Source organism: Cryptomeria japonica, chromosome 7, assembly GCF_030272615.1.
Source record: "Cryptomeria japonica chromosome 7, Sugi_1.0, whole genome shotgun sequence".
Taxonomy (NCBI): Eukaryota; Viridiplantae; Streptophyta; class Pinopsida; order Cupressales; family Cupressaceae; genus Cryptomeria; species Cryptomeria japonica.
Genome location: NC_081411.1, coordinates 51020225 through 51028417, shown reverse-complemented (window position 1 = coordinate 51028417; position 8193 = coordinate 51020225).

Here is an 8193-nt window from a genome sequence, read left to right as displayed (position 1 = left end):
CTGGATGAAGTTTATGCCTATTATTTTTAAAAAAAATTGGGACAAGAATTGATATTTTTTTTAATTATTAAAGTGATTTTTTCAATTATTGAAAAATACTACAAATTAGGGGTTTCACCTCCCACCACAAAACTATATGTAAATAATCTTGTTTTCCTTTGATTTTGAAATATGTTTTAGATGACATCCATAGCTAGTGCATAAAAAAAAATCTGATTTCGATGTATATTTTCACCGTTATAACAATTCAAAGTCAAAGTTTCCCGAAATCGACAGTTTTCGTCTCCCACAAAATTTCCCCTATCAAAACTATAGAAATCCCCAAAAGTTATATATTCTTGAAGAGGACTCTCTCCTCTAGTGTTAAATATAATTTTGAAATTTTTCTGATATGATTTTTCTATTTTTTTTTTTTTCCGAATCAGAGTCTTCTTGAATGTTAATATACCTACCTGTAGTATTTTGTAATTTTAATATACTAATTCTAATTGAAATTCTATAAAAAAATGATATGTTAACGTTCCTCACTCCGAGCTCTCAAAAATAATATTTTTAGTTTTCTTTTTAAAATAAAATTTGATGGTCAAATTCTTAGCAAAACTTGAAAGTTCTGCAAAATGGGGGGGGTTTTGTTGAGTAGGCTACCATGTGGGATGCCACATAGGCAGCCTCAACAGAGTGGGACTTGGCCAAGTCCTACTTGGCTAAGTAAGGCTCGTTCGAGTCCCCCAAGCGGCAAGACCCTCCATGAGCGGTTGTGTGGGGAAGCGACTGCTCGCTTCCCCACCCTTTCCCTCATATATTAATGAGTTGATTTTTTAATTTTTTTAAAACAAAAAACAATTCATAAAACATTCCATTTTTTTTCTAGGAAGTTGATTTTTTTCAAGGAAGGAGGCGATTTTTTCGAAGGAGGTGATTTTTTGCAAAGGAGTTGATTTTTTTCTTGAGTATTCACTTGCGATTTTATGAAAACAAATTTCAATACTTTGTGTAATGGGGAATAAAAGAAATAGAGCAAAAAAATATGATCATATAAGGAATGATTCAAAGAAAGTTCATACAAAACGTAATCAGAGCAACCTGTTGATGTTGAAGAAGATCATGTTGATGTTGAAGATGATGCAACTAAAGTAGCAGAATAAATTGGTACTAGTCAAGGTACAAATTTTTCTTTTGTCATGAGAAATTTGATGGAGATGAATGAGGATTCTCTTTTCTTTCAAATTTCATTTGAATACATGGTACCTGAGAGAACAATTAAATTGCATTGCAAAAACATGTGAGAGGAATGTTTTGAAAAAAAATCTATGGTTGGGAGATCACAATTATTTGTAAAGTTATTTAGGAAAAGAGAAATGACTCCTGTTTTGGAGTTGTTGGGTTTCGATAATAGCAAAAGCTCAGGAGGTCATGTAAAATAAACAATAGTTGAAATTTTGCAAGATGCATTGAACCTTATTGATACCACAAGTTGAGCAGTTGATTCAAGTGTTGCACATAGAGCGTTGATGACTACAATTTCTAGCAAGAGGTTGTCACATAAAAGACAAGTTACAACAATTTCTAAATTATTGCATATATCTAGAAAAACTATTCAAAGATATATTAGGAGAAATATGTTAGATGAAAACATTGAAATGAATTGGGTAAATATTTGTAGACTTCCTCGAAAAGACAAAATTTATGAAGATGTAAGAAGACTGGTCATTGAATATTGGACCAGCCACTCCCGTGTTTCTTCCAATAGAAGGGACACTATACACATGAAAGATGAAGAGACCCATATGAACATTTCACATCCTAAACATTTTGTATATACAACACAAAGTGAACTATTTGAAGCATTCAAGGAAGAATTTTTTGATGTGAAAATATGTCAGAGAATGTTTGAGAGGTTGCACCCTTGCTTTGTACGCATAAATAAGGTGCGTGAAACTTGTTGTTTTCAAAATCATGTTGAGTTTCATCTATACTTAGAGTTATATAAAAAATCTATGGCAATACTTAATCCAGATATGGCCATCCCTGGAAGTATGACACAATTTGTGAAATCAATTTTATGTGATAAATCAGAAGATTTAGATGACTTCAATGTACACTGTATAAAAATTACATGCATTGATTGTGGAGATTTGCAAAAATTTCCATTACAAATTGAGAATATTGATGTTTTAATGCCAGTTTTTTGGAAGATATTTCAATATGAGACATATCAAACTAAGTCAGGAGATGAATCCAAAAAAATTGCATTGAAGGAGAGTGAGTTTCCCTACCTTGAATTTATGAACAAATTTTGTACTATGATTTATCCACATATCCAACATTGTCACGGTGCACGATGGCAAGCTAAACAATTTCGTGATTCCAAAAATTGTTTTCCACTTGGTTGTATTCTTTCAATTGTAGATTTCTCCAAGAACTATACATTTGCCCCTCAATCACAAATTCAAGCTCAATATTATCATTCTGATCAAGTTGCAATATTTGTGCAAGTGACCTATAGACATGCACAATTTGATGTGGATGGGGTAGAAAATTGTACTGATCCAAATGAGCCCATTATCATCGAGGAGGTTCATTTCTATATCAGTGATGATAAGGTCCATGATAGGAGCTATGTAGCTGATTGTTTTGCAATGTTTTTTGAAGATCTTGCAAATCACAGGATAAACGTTTCACAACACTGGATTTGGTCGGATGGTTGTGCAAGTGAGTACATAAGTTTCAATACATTTTCATTTATATGTAAATTTGTATTTGATTTCAATTTGATAAATTTTATTTTAAATGTTCAATTGTACATGTACATGACATACAACTTTATGGAGCAAGATAATTTAAATCTGCAAAAGCCTTTAATTGCCTATCCATGCAACATGCTAGACACAATGTTAAGTTTTTGTGGAACTTCTTTGAAAGTGGACATGGAAAAGGAGAGCACGATGGAGCAAGAGCATGTGTGAAGCCCACACTTTGCCAACATGAACTTGTAGGTACTGTTAATTTTGTTTTCAATTTGTTTGTATCTATTTCTTAATATAATTTCATTTAAAAAATAAGTGCACATAACAACATCTCTAAGTTCTTTTATGTTCGTAATAGAATAGAGAATGCAAACAAAATTGTTGAATGGTGTCAAAGTCATTTTGCTAGTCGGGACATGCCATACAACAAACATTATTTTTGGGAAGACTTGAATTAGATTATTAGTAATTATTTATATTTCTTTATTAAGAACAAGGCACTAGTCATAATTGCATTATTCATATTTATTAGTGATTATTTATATTACTTGATTTAGAAAATACATTTTGATTTTTCATTGACATTTCATTGGCATCCCCTTAAGACATCCTCTTCAAACATCCCCTTGAGACATCCTCATAAGAAAATTTAGGTATAGTCCTAGGATGTAGTCTTAAATAATGTTAAACTCTAGATTAATATCTAACTTAGATCTTAGTTTAGTACTAGTTGTGAAGAAAAACAAGCATCCCATACTACTTGTGGTCATCACCATTAAAGTAAGTGTTACAACAAACACAACATGTAATATTGTTAATTTTATTTCCACAACCTACTAAAATGATCCATAAACCTATATAAATACCAATAGCAATAGCAACCATAAAAACTAGTATATATCATTTGCATATCAATCTAACTGAAATGCAGAAATGATTTGCATATCAATCTAACTGAAATGTAACACATGAAATTTGAACATTGTAACACATAAAATAAACATGTAACTCATAATTATGAAATTTTGATAAACATGTAACACAACTAAGTAGACAAATTCAATAATAATGAGTTCGAAGAAATTGAATACTAATTTAGCATGTATTATGATCCCCTTAAGACATCCTTTTTCAACTAAATTATGCACTAAATAATAAATTATAAATATTAAGGAAAGGTGTTGATGAATTAGGAGAGTGAGAGTGTGCACCTAATTCAGAGTGAGAGCTCATTGTAACACATAAAATAAACATGTACAACACATGAAATGTAGATATAAACATGTAACACATGAAATGTCTAGATAAACATGTAACATGTATGAAATGTCTAGGTATAATGTCTAAAATAATGATACAAATACAATGTCCACAATTCATGTATAATATCTAAATGTCCACAACATGTATAATAGAAATCGAGTGCATAATAGAAATATAATGTTCACAACATGTATAACATAAATGTCCACAACATGTATAATAGAAGTGTCAGATATACATAATAAAATAAGCAAGCATGTATATAACAACATAATGAGTTGTGTCATGCCCTGTTCCAATCCTCGATCTGATCCATCACCTTCTGTAGGGGCCTACATTGTGTACACAATTTCCATGTTAAAAAAAATTATATATATAGTGGATCCTGATGAATAGGAAAAAAATAAGACACATCAATTTAAATTTAAATTTAAATATAAATTTACCTATGTATCCTGATGAATAGGATCACTAGGTGCCTACAAATCTCCATATCTCACGACCATCATAATCTCCTGTAATATATATTTAAAATAAAAAAAATATGTTAGTGGTAGTGAATACATAGAAACTTCATATATACAACTAAGTTAAAATCAAATTTTGGTTTCTTACCTAATTCCTCTCCTCGAATGCACGCTCGATGTCAGATATATCTGAAGAGTGTAATGACATAACATTTGGATCAATAAAGTCATCCATAAGAAGAGATGAAAAACCTCATTGCCTAACTCCTAGAGTCTATGGTGTAGGATGCACTGCAGTCTTGGGAGCTGTAGGAGGTATCGAAATATCCTCCTACCTGGAATTACCAGGCTCTGAATCTCCCTCCACCATGGTTGGTACTAGTCGAGGATCTCTGAAGTACTCGTCTAATGAACTCAGGCAGTTGTTGAGGAGTGATCCCATCAAATGTAGAGAGAGCCTGATAAGCATCCACAAGATCACTCACTAAATAGGAGCTCATCTGGCACAAATGATCCTTAGGTAAACGTGCAATTTCTGTAGGAAATGGTAGCTCGTAATGAATATATGGGTCATAAAATGGATCCATCTCATCAACAATAGGGGCAGTATGAGAACACAACATATATCTCCCCACATGATCAAAAGTCATCTCATAAACCTGAGTAGCAATGTTGGCAATGCTAGAATACATGCCAACGTGTGCCTCCTTAGCTGCCATATCACCAACACCACCTGTGACCAAATCCAAACCTTTAGAAAAACCAAAAGGTTTCGACCCACCATTGCCCTCTTACTAGGGGGTTGTGTATCATGGTGTCTAAATCTATCTGCAAATTTGCCCCTACCCTGCCCAACATGTCATGGAAAGTCTGTGTAATCAACATCATATCCTAGATGAAATTTTGCATACAATTGTTTGAAAAAATACTATGGTAGCTCATCCTTCTGTGGCCACCTATGATGTGTCACCAACCATCTAGGATATATGAATGGTGCGACAATAGGATCCTCACATCTAGTGACCCGATATCCTCTAACCACAACCATTTCCATGTAAAATGGGAACATGGATTTCACATTCAATGCAAAAACATCTCTATCTATTATTTTCCATTTAACCATGCCATATATAGTGTGAGATAAAGTCCTATAAACATGCTCAATGTGAGGGTCATCATATGGGTTGTATGATTGAGCAAGCTCAATCATATGCATCAACTCATCTCTAATATGTTCTAGTTTATCCCTATTGGCCAACACAGGAGTGTTATTTAAAGTCTGATGTAAATGTGCTAGAGAGGGTTGCATTCTCAAAATAGTCAGAGTACGAGCAGTCTCTGAATTCTCAGGAGTACTCTTAGGAGTCTCATACCTACGTGAGGTCTGTTGAGGATCAGGATGCACACTCTTCTCAAAAGAAAAATGTTGTGAACCACTAGAAACCATATCTAGATGTGATGTGAAATCTATGAATATGTGTGTGTGTGTGTGTGTGTGTGTGTGTGTGTGTGTGTGTGTGTGTGTGCGTGTGTGTGTGCGTGTGTGAATCTGCATGTATACATTAAATTGAATTAAAAACAAGTTCATATACAATGTATGCCACAAACAAGCATTGTACAAATATGCTTGAGTTAAACATTTTAAACAAAACGAATAAAATAAATTGCGACCTATAGACATTGAAACTTAAAGATTACATTGTAAAACAAATTACATGAAAATACACATGAGCTTATTTAACATAAAAATTATAATATGCATATGCGACTACACCATTATAGATAATGATTATGATCAGTATATTAAACTAGAAAGTTACGCCAAATATCAATAATAATAATCATTCTAGCATAATTGTACTTCAAATATAAAATTTCGTAATAGATATATAATGTTGGAGTAAAATAGACAATCACCTAATTTATTAATAAATCATTAATTAGGTTCCTTTTACTTTATCTAGGGTTTTCATTTTGCTTTTATAAGCAAATTCATTAGTCTAAAATGTAATCTAGTTAATCTAGTTTAACTTTTCACAATTTGATACTGTAGACACATAAATCTGTCCACTAAAGTAAATAAATTTTTAATATTTATTTGATACACTAATATTCCTCTATTGATTAAATTCACATTTAATTAATTCATTCAACCCCCATTCTGCTATTTTAATTAAATAAATTACATAGATTTATTTAAAATAAAATCCCTATCTATAACCCAGTTATTAAATAAATCTAATTTATTTAACTTCCCTCATTCCTCTCATTTAAATAAATCAACATTTATTTAAAAACATAAATCAAATTCCCCTTTTAAATAAATCAATATTTATTTAAAATCCCACCCGCTTGCATTTTCCTACAAATACAAGTTGCACAAATAAATAGATTTTATTTCTAAATAAAATCCTATTTTCTCTCACCCACCAAACCCACTTGCCCACTAAATTCCTTCTAGATTCTTCTAACCCCCCTTCTAATTAGCTTAACCCCCCTCTCTAATCATTTGCACATTCCCAAACAAAGCTCGCTTCTCAAAAATGTCAGCTCAAAATCTTTGAAATGCATTAAAGGCTTTTTTTCTTCAACAAGTTAACCCCCAAAGTCTTTTAAAGCCTTTATGGCTCTTACATGACCATTAATGGTTAACTCAACTTCCCCCCATGGTTAGAGACTTTCCCTCTAACTCAACCCTCATTTAACTCATTCTCTTCAAGCATTTATTGCTTTGACCATGGTTATCTCCATTAACTCTTGCACAAGAGTTTATCCATTGGATAAAAGTATTACACTTGGATAAAAGCTTTATACACTAACTCAAGCCTAACCAAACCCTCCTAGGGTAACCCTCATGTCTCCTCAGGCATTAAATGTTCCTTCCCTCTCCTCTCAAGCCATCTCATGTTGACACTTGTCATCATGTGATTGGGTTGAAAGCCATCACATGGATCACAAACCCATCAATCCTAGCCCTTCACAAGCTCACTCAATCTTGGCCATTCAATCAACATTTTTCCCTATAAAAGGACCTCATTTCTCAAGCAAAGGAGGAAGCATTTTTTGCATTGTTATTATACTAATATGTTCATCGAGCTTTCTCATAGCAATCTTATTCTAGGCATTTGCATAGCAATAGATTTTAGATCATCTTTCAACCACTTTCAAATCTTCATGCCATCCATGGTTTTGTGCTAAAAGCTGGGAGCTACTTACAATCACCCATTTGGATCTTGGAGAGAAGAAGAGAAAGGGAGGAACATCTATGAGCATCTTTGGGAACATATTGGGGAGTCTTCTTTCTCTCTTTTGTTTGTGTATGATTTTCATTATTTGCTTTATATCTCTCTTGGTATGCATCTTAAGGTTTTTGAGTTCATTTGTGTTTGGTTTTGGTTGGAACTAATCTATTAACGTTTGAACTTGTGTTTGTGCCTTGTGCTCCTTTTGCATTGCATCAGAGACAAAACTCTTGATCTTTGGATATAATTTGTATGAGTTATTGTTAAACTTTTATTCACTATCAAAATTCAAAGTGATGTTATGTGGTGAAATGTGATAAGCTACATTGAGATGCTCCTAAGTCATATCTACACAATAATTTTGAAGAATACTTATATAAATTACTACTTTTTATGTGGCGACCACATGCACGTGTTTCCTACACATTTTTATTTCTTTTACCTAAATACCTTAGATTATCATTTAAGTATTAG